We start from the raw sequence: 14,724 nt of genomic DNA, 5'->3' as shown, positions 1-14,724 counted from the left end.
GAAAAAGATCATATTGTATTGAATGGAATATTTTAACGGATTATTGAAAATTGAAAGAACTAGAAACACCCCAAAAAATTGGTTGTGTCGTTTGTTTGGGCATTCTCCACAGTGTCGACGCTGTGATCCAAATTGTGAAACTAAATTGTTGATAAAAAGAAAAAGAATTGAAAAAGGCAATCTGAGCGCCTGTCTTCCCATTGTTGCGCCAGGGAGAGAAGAGGGGACCCGCGAGGGTGGGGGCTGAGGCTTTCTGTGTGTGTGAAGTGCTCGAGCAGTGTGTGTGTGTGTGTGCGAAAAGGAAGGAGAGGGAGAGAGAGATTCTGTTATTCTGAGTTTGCCCATACGGAGACATGAAGCGGACAGAAAAAATAAAACACATCGATTTGAATGACCCTGACACTGAACAAGAAAATCAGTTTCAGGCAGTATTGGTACAGACACAAGGTATTCGCAATCATTTTTGGTTGGAATCCAGCTTTATTGATCTCTATGGGCATGAACAGAAATTGACAGAATACAAGAAAAATATCTTTTTCAGAAAATTGATTAAGATTACAAATTTGGGAGAAAAATCAGCTGAATGGCCAGGAATAAATTGGCAAGATGTGGTAATGAAACATATAACGATTCGGCGATTGAAATACAATTTGTTTAGACTTTGGGATGCAGCTCTTCCTTGGATGGGAGCTGAGTCAAATGCAATTGACATCCCAGTTGAACCAGTTGTAGCACCGTATATTAAAAATAGTTGGGCACCCTGGCCAGTGCTCGAAAAAGGAGCTACAATTCTAGATAACATCCATCTCAGAGTGGAAGCTGAGACGAGAGAAGTGATTTGGACGTCCAGAGTGTTGTTTGAGTCACCAGAGATAGGAAGTGCGCAGCCTCTCTTTGTGACTGGCAGAACTCTGAGGCGCCTACTAGTGACGATTGAGCAGAAGTTACAGCCTCAGTTCATACGTCACGTGAGGGTGGAGATTCACGGAGATCAGGAAAGATCGGATTCATCTCAGTGCAAATTGCTAAAAACAATACTCAATTAAATTAGAAAAAGACAAGAAAAAGAAAGGATGGCAGAGGGGGAAATAAAGGGAAAAAAGAAAAGGGGAAAAAGAGGTAGAAAAATTTTAACAATGCCGGAAAGAAGCTTATTGATTGACTATATGGAACCTCTGTATCCGATGTGGTGCACAAGAAATGAATTGAATATCAATATAATTAGGATAAAAGAATTTTGTATAGAATTAATGCCATCTCTCAATTACTCAATTTGGACAGGAGGATTGACAGCAACAGGTCGCAAATTTCATGAGAGGAGACTGTGGAGTTTTGAAGCTTTCAGCTTGGGGGAACACATCATTTGGACAAAAGCTAATCTTCGGATAAAAGAAACAAAGGGCTTTGGGTTACCTTTTAAGTTATTAACCAGAAAACACATTGTGATTATTCTAAAATATTTGAGATACACTAACCAGATTTCTTAAAAAAGGTGATAAAGTCCTCAGCCCAGTACAAGTCCAGGTGTAATCAGGGGTCGGATACTTTTAGTGATCCTCGTCTGATGAGCTTGGTGAAGAATTAGCTATTAAGTTTTAAACCACTGGGATTATAGAGGTAAAATCACCTAATAAACAGAGAAATAATTAGATAAAAACTATTTGCTAAATAAATTGATAGGGAAAAATTTTATAATGTCTAGTCCAGTAGAATTATTGGCCTCTGAAAATCCAGCATGTAAAGAAAATATAGGGGGACTCTCGAAAAAATGGGCAAAAAGAACAAAGAAATTGGCCACCAAGTGGCCGGTAGAGGGAACATTTAATGTGGCTATGTGTAGAGAGATGGAAGTGCTGATTAAAAATCACAAGACCAATGACAAATCTAGAAAACGAAATGACAAGAGGGAACAAGAATTAGGGGTGTTGAATTTATTCAAGCAATATGGGATTAAATTATGGAAATTGGAAAGGGGAAACAAAACGGGTGAAGTAAAAGAAGAAAGACCACCTCCATATGCTCCTTGCTGTGACCAGGCCGTCAATCAGATGCCAATCATACAGGGAAAAATAGATATAAAAGGACCCATAGAATTTGAGGGGTATGTACATGAAACAAGCTCAGACGAAGAGATAGAAGCGCAGAGCTGCCCAGAATCATTGTTATTAGAAAGTAGGGAGAAAGAATATGCTTGCAGGGTCGTGAAGGAGGGGCTGGAGCCACAGGAGGAAAGGCTGGAGCTGCAGGAGGAGGGGCAGTGGACATCTACACCAGCACCACAGCCGAGAAGAGAGAGAGAGAGAGCAATCTACAAAGAAGAGCCAAGAATTGAAGGAAGGGGGGCCAGAGACTACAAGGAGAAAAAGAAATCAGGAGCACCTCCCACACGTCATGAGCTTGAATCGATGCTAAAGGAGATGGAAGAGCGTTATAAGCGCGAAACAGCAGCAGGTGGAGGCAGTGAGAGAAGTGAGGAGAGTGAGTCAGAAAGATCATCTGAGGAAGGAGCGCCCTCTGCTGACTCAATACAGGAAGAACTGGCTGAGATGGAGGAAAGATGCAACAGGACAAGAGAGAAAATCAAGCAAGCTATTAACATGACAAGAGAAGAATATGAGCAGGTAGAGAGATCATTACAACAAGAAGCAAATGAATTATTGCATCTTCAGTCAAAGCAGCCTCATTCAAGTCTGCGTTACCCAGTTCAGCGAAAACAGTACAAACAAGTTGAAGGGATACTGACCTTACAGGACATAGAGCCACTGAAAGATCAGCATCAAGTGCAAAGGCAAAGAAATGAAGACAGATCAGCACGGACGATGAGATCTCCAACAAGAACAACAGAAGAAGCCAAGGATGGTGAATCAAGACATCAGTGCCCAATTCTCATCAAGCAAGGGCATGCCCAATATATACCGTGGGCTAGTCAAGATTTGGACTCTCTAGTGTCCCGTCTCCCAGATATTCATGAAGGAGCTGGAAAATGGATCAAAACAGTGGAAGAAGAAACAACTGGAAAGCTTTTGGCACTTGGTGACATCAAAGCATTGCTTGTAAAGTGCCTAGGAGCCTCCAAGATGAATGACATCCTAAAGCAGTCTGGCCTTCTGCATGCAGTGGACAGACCTGAAGCAGATGGAACCTCCTTTGACAAACATCGACGTGATATTTGGAGGGTGCTGAGAGCTGAGTACCCAATGCAAACTGACCCAAGCTGCCTGAAGGGAGAGCCAATGGGAGAAATAGAAAATCCTACCACCTACATTCAGAAACAACTGAGACGATGGAAAGAAGAACTGGAAAGAGATCCTGAACAAGACAGAGTACTGACAGCACTCTTCAGGACTGCAATTGTGGAAGCCATGCCTGCATCAGTAAAACTGAAGCTGGAAGATGTGGTAGGTCTGAATTCAAAGTCACACAAAGAATTCAGAGACCATGTGGTTCATGCTGTGGAACAATACAGAAAGCAAGAACTGAAGATGAGAAATCAAGAAAAAGAACTACAAAGAAAGCTGACCCAAATGCAACTTGAAGAGCTCCTGAACAAAAAGAAAAGGATCCTTGCTGTGCAAAAAGAAGACTCCTCAGCTGTTATGGCACCTGTCAACACTTCAGTGCCAGTTAATCCACCAGCACCAATGAATGTGGCTGCACCAGCAAATCAGATTGTGACAACACAGGCGCCACCTGCTGGACCAGGGAATGCACCACAAGGACAGCAACCAGTGGTAATATATCTCAAGCCAGAGCAAGCAAACAACAGGAATTGGAACAGACCACAACAAGGAGGGCGTGGTAGAGGCAGATTCAACAACAATCAACAGAGACCAGGAATATGCTGGGGATGCAATCAGCCTGGACATCTTAAAAGAGACTGTCCCTCCAATCCTTGGATGCAAGACCAACTGATGACAACAGGGGTTGGTTATGAACAACAACCAATGCAGACCCGAGTTCAAGGACCTGTCAACCCGTGGCGTGGTCCTAATCAAGGTTACTAGGGCTGCCCAGAGAATCCTGAGGGGAGGAACCAACTTCCAATGATATCTTCGGATGCCGATCAAGAACCAATGTTGCGAGTTAATATTGAAGGAAAACCAATAACTCTTATGCTTGATACAGGGGCATCGTACTCATGCTTAAATCCAAGATATGCCTCGCACCTCCCCATGTCTGGAAAATATATAAAGACAGTAGGATTCTCGGGAGTGACTCAGCTACTTCCTATGACGACCCCTGTAAGCATAAGCTTAGAAGACACAGAAATAAGATTACCAATTTTAGTTTCAGAACATACACCTGTCAACCTGTTAGGTAGGGATGCTATATGTAAATTGAAAATGCAAATATGGTGTACTCCAGATGGAATTTATATAAATGATAGAGCAGTGAGACAAATGAATTTGACAGAATTACAACAAACACAAGAGCCATGTGCTAATATATATTGGTTAGGGGATTTGTATGAAGACGTAGAAAAAACACTTAGCAAATGGGGAAGATACATAAGAGAACAACTTTGTGAACCAAGTCTACCAAAAACTGAATTTCATTGTACTATGAAGTATGATGAAAGCAAAGAGCCAGAATTTGAAAAAAGGTGGCTAAAAGACACAAAGGAACTAACTATCCCCATGATGTCACAATATATAGTGATAGGACCAAAAGGTGCAGCTCTGCAGGTAGATAGAGAAGAATTCATTGATGAGTGGTTTGATGTGCCTAACTCAGTTCCCCATGTCACTCTGTATGTAAATAAAGACTGTGTTTCCAAAGACTTAGGCCCCATGATGAAAAAAGCAGAAAAAAGTAAGTGGGAAGTTACAGAAAATCCTCTAATATTTCAATCAACAGATGATCAGTATCTTAAAATTTTATGTGCAACTCCAATGATGGGAGTTCCTAGAATGATTGTAAATACAAAAAGCAAACCAAAAGTTGAGGAACATCAAACAAAACAGACTGAATTAATAAGAGAAATGGAGAGGCAAGTGCCATCAGAATTATGGTCACAACATGATACTGATGTAGGGCTAGTAAAGTCAGCTAACCCGGTTAGAATAATACTTAGACCTGGAGCTACAGTACCTAGGAAAAAACAATACCCCTTGAAACCAGAAGCTGTAGAAGGAATAAAAAAGACAATTGAGGGGTTAATGACAGCAGGAGTGCTAATTGAAATCAATAGTCCTAGCAACACTCCAATATTGCCAGTAGCTAAAGCAGATAAATCCAAATGGCGTCTGGTGCATGACCTGAGAGCAGTAAATGAGATTGTGGAGGACTGGCCTGCGGAGGTTCCAAATCCGCATACGCTGCTAACCAATGTTCCATCTACTGCTAATTATTACACTGTGATTGATCTGTGTTCTGCCTTTTTCAGTGTTCCCCTGTCAGAGGAAAGCAGACCATTGTTTGCGTTCACCTATCAAGGTAAAAAATTAAGTTATACTCGAATGCCCCAGGGCTTCAAGCACTCGCCCCACATTTTTAATCAGGTATTAAAAACAGATCTAGAGGACCTCAGGTTAGATAGTACCCTAATACAGTATGTAGATGATTTGCTTCTTGCTTCTGCAACTCTGGAACAGTGTCATCAGGACTCAATTAAAGTGCTTACTAAATTAGCAGAGGGGGGACATAAGGTTTCCAAAGACAAGCTCCAATATTGCCTGCCACAGGTTGAGTACTTAGGACGAACAATATCACATGGGATGAAAGCAATATCACCCAGTCAATTAGAGGGCATTAGCAAAGTACCCCAACCTCAAACAGTAGGGCAGATGATGACTTTTCTAGGAATGACAGGTTTTAGTTCAGATTGGATTGAAGACTATGCCATTAAAACAGCCCCGTTAAGAGCCTTAATGAAACAAGTGGGTCATCAAAATCTTAGGGCACCACTGACATGGACAACAGATGCATTAATAGCATTTGAATCATTAAAAAGAGAATTGCAGTCTGCACCTGCATTAGCAACACCAGCATATGACCAAGTATTTCATTTGTATGTTGCAAATAGAAAAGATGGCTATGCATCTGCAGTACTTATGCAAGAGACTTGTAGTGGAAGGAAAAAACAACCAATTGCCTACTACAGCACAAAATTAGACAGTGTGGCTGAAGGATACCCGCCATGCTATCAACAAGGATTAGCAGCAGTGTACTTTGCATATGAAAAAGCCTCTACAATAACTATGGGTTATCCAGTCATAATATATGCACATCATAAGATAGTGGAGTTGTGGGAACAGGGTAAATTCGTTCTTACCCCTTCTAGGTGTCTGGCATATTCAACATTATTGACCTTTCCAGATATAACGATAAAGAGATGCACAACAGTCAATCCAGCCAATCACATACCTTTGCAAGATGAGGGAATACCTCACGAATGTGTAGCTGACTCCTTAGCATTCACCAGATTAAGACCAGATTTAGAATCAACACCCATCTCTGAGGCACAGGTTGATTACTTTGTAGATGGATCATGCTTCAGAGACCATTTGGGTAATCACGCAGGATTTGCAATTGTTAGATGTGACAGTGATGACTTTATTCCAGTGGTGGTGCAGCATTGTGAACAACCATGCTCAGCACAACTGGCAGAGTTGAAAGCTCTTACTGAAGCCTGTAAATTAGCTAAAGGCATATCAGCAAATATTTATACTGATTCTGCGTATGCTCATGGTGTATGTCACCTTTTTGGAGCAGTTTGGAAGCAAAGGGGATTTAAGAAAAGTGATGGTACACCAGTACAACATGGTGATCAGATAATTGATCTAATAACAGCTATGATGCATCCAAAGAGATTGGCCATCGTTAAATGCCAAGCACACAAGAAGGGTAATGACTTTGTGATTAGGGGCAATAATGAAGCAGATAAATATGCTAGACAAGCATCTGGCTGCACTACAGCAATAATGGCTCCGTCCATTCTAATTCAACCTCAGCCTCAATTAGCAGATGTAGCACGGATGCAGCAACAAGCTACCCCATATGAACTCAGTGTATGGCAACAGAGAGGAGCGACAAGAGACGCAAATGGGCTTTGGCGGTCACATGAAGGACAAATGATAGCTCCCACACCATTGCTTACAATCCTGATCTCTGACGCGCATGGTTTCGACCATTGCGCGAGGGGGGAAGTGATTAGAAAGGTAAAACGCCAAGGATTTTGGTCACCTTATTTACAAGCAATGGTGGATGAGTATCTGTCTGAGTGTGACGTCTGTGCCCAAAATAATGTAAGAAAGGGAACAACCGCACCCGTAGGTCACATTCCTGTCCCAGAAGGGCCATTCAAACATTTGGTAATGGACTATGCAGATATGATAAGAACTGTCAGAGGTAAAAGATATTTACTGGTTATAATTGACAGATTTAGTAGATGGGTGGAAGCTGTTCCATCAGCAGACCAAGGGGCTCAAACAGTGATTAAATTTCTGACCAGAGAAGTAATTCCCAGATTTGGAATACCATCCCAAATTAGTTCAGACAATGGGTCAGCATTCATTCAAAGAACAGTAAAGGCAGTAATACAACAGTTAAGGGTAAAGCAACGTCTAGGTTGCGTCTATAGACCTCAGTCCCAAGGGATCGTGGAGAGAATTAATGGGACTCTCAAGGCAAAATTGAACAAAATTTGCGCCGATACAAAATTAAATTGGGTAGATGCACTGCCCCTGGCGTTGATGAGTTATCGTATGCAAACAAATAGGATAACAAACTTGACCCCACATGAAATGCTGACAGGTAGACCAATGCCAGTCCCATATTTGAGAGGTCCATATGAAGGACCGCCCCTTGAACAGTTGCAAATGGAGTTAAAAGCATATATGAAACAGCTGACGAAAATTCATGAAGCCATCCATACACAAGAACAGAATAGAGGTCCAAGAGAGGAAGAGGAAACACCTAGTGTTATACAACCTGGAGATCAGGTATATTTGAGGGTCTTTAGAAGGAAATGGAATGAGCCAAGAAGGGAAGGGCCATACACTGTAGAAAGAGCCACCCCAACAGCAGTACAGGTGCAAGGTAGCACAACTTGGTACCATTTAAATCATTGCACTAGAGTACCCAGATTGAGACCCAGAAGACGAGAAGAACAGATAGTAGAGCTCCCTTCAAGGGAGCACAGTCCAGAGAGAGGTGGGGAAGAAAATGAGCAAGTAGGGCCCCCTCCAAGAGAGCAGAGTCCTGAAAGTAACGGGGAGGGGGAAGAAAGTAATGCTGATGAACCTCATTTCAGGGAAACAGAGCGCGCAGAAGCCGCAGCACTGACTGAAGATGGGGTGCAGCCTCCGGAAGTGGAACATGAAAGTCAGGGTGAAACTGATCGTGATCTTGGTGATGATATATCTGCTGCAGAGATTGCCCAAGACGCGGGGCAATCCACAAGACCATTCGAACCACAGCCATCAACTAGTGTTCAACCCAGATATCAACCTGATGAATTCCTCACGCTTGATCCAAACACCATTGCTGAATTATTCTCTTAAAATGACTGATCAGAAACCAGGTATTTATGCAAACGGACATGTTAGAAAGGGGTCAGTAAGTAGGGCTAACGATAATGAAAACAATGCTAAAACATCAGATTTAAAGAAAGAAGGACTGCTAGGTGCAGCCCATGACAATGAGTGGTTCAAATGGGCAGAATACACTGCAAAAGTAGCAGGAATGGATAGTTGTGTGTTTTGTTCTCCATCCCCTCTCGAAAAATTAACAGTAGTGCCCAGTCCCTATGATTTCATCCAATGTGGTAAACATTATGCTCAATATTGTAAAGACACTAAAGCTAAAGGGATACGTTTTATAAATGCCACATATTGTCCAGCAGAATGCTTACTTATGCTAGGAAACAAGGGCTACTATAGAGATTTTGGCAAAATAAGAATAGGAAAAGAGTGTAATCAGATGAATATTAGAGTTGCTCGAAATAAAAGAGAGATCCCATCAGCCTATGATATTGACTACACATTAGATTATGAATGCTTCAACAGAACCAACGGAAAACAAGATGTGGGTGAATTTGGGGGCAACTGTGCGGTAATTTGGCATATGGATGTATTCATGTTTCGAAATCCACATGTAGCTAAGTTTCATAGTATAATGTATGCTACCGCAACTATAAAAACAAATATGACAATTGTGAGATTAATAGACAAATGTGCAGAAGCTACAATTCACTTTCCTTTTATTTATTATCTAATGGATCAAACAGAAGCCGTGGCAGATTACTATTGGATGTGTGGAGGAAAAAGATTGCGAACCACACTCCCAAAAGATTGGAAAGGTATTTGTACCAGAGTAAGATTGATGCAAGGAATAACAATAATTGAGGGAAACATAGATAGTGTAAAGAACCCCAAATCACAAGTAAGCAGAGCAAAGAGAGCGTATGCTCCAGACCCAAAGGTGTACTTAGATGCAATTGGCCAACCTAGAGGAATACCAGATAAATTTAAAGCAAGAAATGAGGTAAAGTCTGGCTTTGAGTCTCTACTTGTATGGATAGCCACCAACAAAAACACTGAATGGATTAATTACATTTACTATAATCAGCAGAGGTTCATTAATTACACCAATGATGCCTTAAGTGCTCTTGGAGAACAATTAGATGCAACAAGCAAAATGACATGGCAAAATAGACAAGCTTTGAATTGGCTGTTGGCGGAGAAAGGAGGAGTTTGTGTAATGTTTGGTTCTGACTGTTGTACCTATATCCCAAATAATACAGCGCCAGATGGATTGTTCACCCAAGCGATGGACAAACTGAAAAATCTGAGAGAAGAAGTAACCTTGAATGCTGGAACAGATCTGCAGATTGGAGACTGGTTAAATTCAATTTTTGGGTCTTGGAAAGGGTGGTTGATTAAGGTGGGCATCGTAATAGCAATTGCTATTGTTGTGTTTTTTGCACTGTTTTGTTGTGTTATACCTTTCATCAGATCCATGCTAGCCAGTGCTGCAGCCAAACAGATGCTAAGCATATCAGTAAGACCAACCGGAGTTGACATTGAATATGCTCACGGATACACTGTGGGCCCTGGACTGGACGAACTAGACGACTTTGACCTAGAAGAGACTATTCTGTGAAACCTTTCCTGAAAGAACAACGGAGTGGTAGGGAAGGGGTGCCTTTTAATTTTTTATACTTCTTTATTTTTACTTTTGTAGATATATTAGAGGTGTGGGATAGTGTAGGGAGAGAGATAGGGGTACTATGTATTTTCCTTTGGCATATGCCCCTTCCTGAAGTCATTTACTCCTTATATCATTTATATTTACTCCTTATATCATTTATATTGAAATTATTTACTAATCATGTATAATGTGAATACTGAAAGAAAAAGGGAACGATAAGGGTATGAAGCAGGTCATTGTCCATGTTATGAGGCATTGCAACCAGAAAAAGGGACTGACAAAGAAGGATTAATTGGTATCTGAAAGGTGATTGAGGGTCTGACCCAAGTCAGGAGTGCAATAACAGTGTTTATTCATTTAGCCCAGCCTTCAGAGATCAATATGTATTTTTTCTATACTTATTTTTATGCTATTACACTAACATTCCATTAGTTACTATAACAATGATTGCTGTATACACTGGAACATGCTGTCAGAAAGGAAGAAGGAAGGATCGACGAGCACCTCAGTGCTTAGCAACACGAGTAGATTCAACTGGGGTTTAAAAAACCCACCATCTACTCCAACACCAGATAGGGCTAGAGGAAGCTCCTCTGGCAACGAAAGATAACATCACCAGATAGCGCTCTAGGCTACCGGAAATGCCTAGAGTTCCTCTGGCTGCGTGGGACAAACCAGTGTTTTAAATCTATTTTCTAGATGTGTTGATTAATCACTCATATATTCTACATAACCATGACTACCATGGGCAAGGCTTGAACATTTTGTGCACAAGCTTACACACACATTAATGATTGAATTATTAATCCCGAAAAGTATGGTTGGATAGGAAGACAGATTCTTTTACTCTTCTCTAGTCAAAGGTGAGGAGAGATGTTTGGGTCTGGCTTCCTCTGGAGTGCGGTATCATGAAGAAACAATCTGACAAGAGGTTATGAGAGGCCATACACTGGCTGAAAGAGGGTATGAACTGAGGGGTGGACTCATGGAACTGCACTCTAGGTAATGAACATGATTGTGAGACTTAGTAAAGTCTCAAAGAGAGGAATATATTGTATATTTTTGTTTACTCACTATAACATTATCTTATTCAAAATGATAAAACATGCTTAAAAATGTAATTCATGCACTGTTCTATGCAAACATGTACTAGTCTATGCAAAAGTGTGATATCCTACTGTACTGGATGTCTGAATACTGATAAATGGTCTTAGAGTGCCATCTATTGGTCATACTGAGTATAGATGTTTTATAGGCCGTATACACCGGTCAAGGAGTACAGTAAACTTAGGATAACCTGGGGAACTTTGGGTGATTTCCAGAATATGAGGAATATGACAGATACATGTAACCAACTGTGATGTATGTCGTCTGGGATCACTGCCAACCAATGAGAGTAGAAGAAGAACTTTTACTTTTTAAAAATGACGAATACAGACGAATGCCACCATTAAAAAATAGACAAGGTGAACAAGTAATTAAATGTGGTAAATCAAACAGACATAGACAATGAGAATAACAGGAACTACCAAATATGGGCAATAAGAAATATATATATACTCTGTACCAACACTCACAGAATCAGAATCAGTCAATGGGACAGCTGCTTCTCGACTTTATTGTCTTGTTATAATAAAGTCTTTTCTTTCACATTTGAAACTCTGCTGTTTTTGAGCCTTTCTAATTGCATGACTGAGATCCAGACCATCGACGAGAGCACGATTTTCCACAACATAACCAAATATCTTGTTTATGGCCAGGCCCAGGACACAAGAGCAGAGAGCGTGAGGGATCTCATATAGGCAGCTGTGCAGGACATCTTTACACAGACGGCCATAGACATCCACACAACCTGACGAGTCTGGAAGTGGCACAGCATTATGAGAAGGAGTGCTGGAATTTTGGAATCATTTGTTCTCCTATTTTTTAGAGAAGCTTTCTGCATGCCAGCCTAAGTTATGGTGTGTTTTCCTGATACCTGTAAGCTGTTGCGCAAACAACGTCAGTAGCAGAAGCACATTTCCCTCAATGATTTCTCTCTCTGTCTTGCTGCATAGCACCAGCACTTTAACCTGTTTCCTTTCCGTGTGGAACTGAGTGGAAAGGTTTACAATGGCACCTGGAGCCTCTGGAAGAATGTAAAAAGACTTTTTAGAAATTACTTTAAACTTTAGGCATAAATTTTAAATATAATACAGTTCAAAAGTTTAGGGTATTGAGATTTTTGAATGTTTTTAAACAACCCTCTTGCTCACCAATTATTTTATCATGTGATCAAAATTATAGTAAAACAGTAATATAGTGAAATATTATTACAATCTAGAACCTTTTAATTATAATCAGTGTTGCTTTTTTGTGGAATTCATGATGTATTTTGTTCAGGATTCTTTGATAAATAAATTCAATAGTACAGAATTTATTAGAAATAGAAATATTTTGTAACATTACATTTCTTTACTCTCACATTTGATCAATTTAAAGCATCCTTGTTGAATAAAATTAAACATTTATTTAAAAAAGAAAATCTCACCGACCCCAAATAGAGAGAACTGAATAGTGTATGTTGTCCTGAGAATTACCAAACCATCCAATAATTTCAAACCCTTTTGATGGTCTTGCATTCAGCACAAACATGTGTGAGTCTGATGCTCCTGTGATTAAGAAGTTGCCACCTTGATCAAACCTGTTAAACAAATATAATATACAGTATTCTCAACATTCAGTTCACAATGCCCCAATTCACAAGAAGATGATAGCAAATAATCACAGTACAGTGAAACTCACACCAAATGGTCTACAGGGACATGGTAGAGATGAACTCTGTGAACTAGTCTGGGTATTTGTTTTGTGGTCATTTCCACAAACAGAATGTCTCCAGTGGCTGTTCCTACAACAACATACTGTGCTATGGGGCAGCATGCCATACTGGTTACCTGAGGTAAAGTCATACCAGATAACACAGATTTAAGTAGAGCAAACTTATTCACCTGATTTGGGAAAAATAATTACTGTGAAGTCGTATTGAATCTCCAATTATAGCACTAACATGTGTTTGCAGAGAGATGGAGCCCATGCAAAGTCCATCATCCAGAGCCCACAGCTGTACGTCTCCTGCTTCTCTGACTGACTGCAAAAATGAAGATACAGATACCTTATTTTTTTCAATATTCGGAGAGGTTTTTATTAAACAAAAGGTAAAATAAAATAAAGTGTCCAAAGGGGGAAAAGTGTCCAAATAAACGGGGAATCTGGTGTCCTCGTTGTGCTGCGGGGCTTGTGCAGGAGGGTAGTGTTCAGAAGGGAAGGGGCGGAGTTCGGTGGCCGCACACGCTCCCCTCTCGGGGCCGGGAGCGAGTGGCGGCGGCGTCTCTTGCGCGCATGGTTGCCAGGGTAGCGGTTTTCCCGCACAATTGGGCTATTTTAGAAAAGGAGTTGCGGGAAAAAATACGGAGTTGCGGGTTGCGGTTTTTTGGGCTACATTTATAATGTACCGCGGCCGCAAAAAAATAAATAAAATAATTGTGGACAAAGATAAAAGGGAACCTTTTATTAGTGGGTGTTGATCCCCGGGAATGAATACTTGGCAACAAACGCTGCTGCTCGCGAGACGCGAGTAGGCGCGCGCGCCACATGTGCTTTTGACATCACAAATCAAGCATCATCATCACGTCACTCCATGAGAGCGTTGTAGTCAGAAGCGTCGGTTCGGTTGTCTGTGGATGAACAAGCAGCATTCTAAAATGTCAGGTAAATGGGGAAAGTATGGAAAGTAGTATCGCAAAGAATGGGAGACAGAGAAAGGATTAAAGGAGTGGATTCGAAGTGTTCCAAATGATGATAGAAAAGCGTTCTGCAAATATTGCAAATGTGAAGTAAGAGCTCACCACGGTGATCTGGTAGCTCATGCTGCGACTGAAAAACATAAAAAAAAATGCGGCTCCTTTCTCAAATGCCAGAACATTATTTGACACAGGCAGTTCCTTTCTAAGAAGTAATGCACCTGTGAAAGAGGCAGAGTTGAAGCTGGCTGCCCATGTTGCTTGTCACTCAAGCACTTACACTGTTGACCACTTAGGAAGTGTTGTGGAAGAAATTTCGAAAAAAGGCATTAGTTTACATCGAACGAAATGCACAGCACTAATTAATTCAGAATCCAGCCGTTGTCTAATCTGATTGGACACTGAAAAATTGGGCTAGTTTTCATTCCATTAGGGCGGATTTTGAGTTGTCATTGGGCTGGAAATATTTCTGGGATCTGGCAACCCTGCTTGCGCGGCTTCTTCCAACTCCTGGGTTCCCGGCGCTTCTGGGGGATTCGACGGCCCGGCATCCTGGCCCGTCAGCCGTCTCACGGGTGCGGCAATCCTCCTCCTCCTCCTCGACGCACCCTTCCTGGGCCCACGAGGACACCAGCGTGCATGCACGGGGAAGAGACCGGCCTCTCAAGGAGAGGCGCGCTCGGCATTTAAAGCAGCGGCGGTGATGAGGCTCCATTCACATCAGGTGCGCCTCATCACACGCCGCCAGCCGTGGCTATTCAGCGCCCCTCCTCTCGCACACCCACTCCCGTCG

The 14,724-nt window shown here is 41.5% G+C and overlaps 1 pseudogene across 1 annotated transcript in view; it reads right to left on the bottom strand.

The window, feature by feature from the left end:
• LOC306884185 (cilia- and flagella-associated protein 43-like) overlaps positions 1-14,724 on the bottom strand; it is a 28,839-nt pseudogene that overhangs the window by 11,486 nt on the left and 2,629 nt on the right. The window contains exons 9-14 of the transcript in view: positions 13,199-13,279; positions 12,937-13,085; positions 12,732-12,835; positions 12,131-12,280; positions 11,858-12,013; positions 3,127-3,218 (exon numbers count right to left, since the gene is read on the bottom strand). The product of the transcript in view is annotated as a cilia- and flagella-associated protein 43-like (transcript). The remainder of the gene's footprint in view (positions 1-3,126; positions 3,219-11,857; positions 12,014-12,130; positions 12,281-12,731; positions 12,836-12,936; positions 13,086-13,198; positions 13,280-14,724) is intronic.

The sequence above is a fragment of the Barbus barbus genome, assembly GCF_936440315.1.
Source record: "Barbus barbus genome assembly, chromosome: 18".
NCBI classification, from domain to species: domain Eukaryota; kingdom Metazoa; phylum Chordata; class Actinopteri; order Cypriniformes; family Cyprinidae; genus Barbus; species Barbus barbus.
This window is presented reverse-complemented; position numbering and strand designations above follow the sequence as displayed.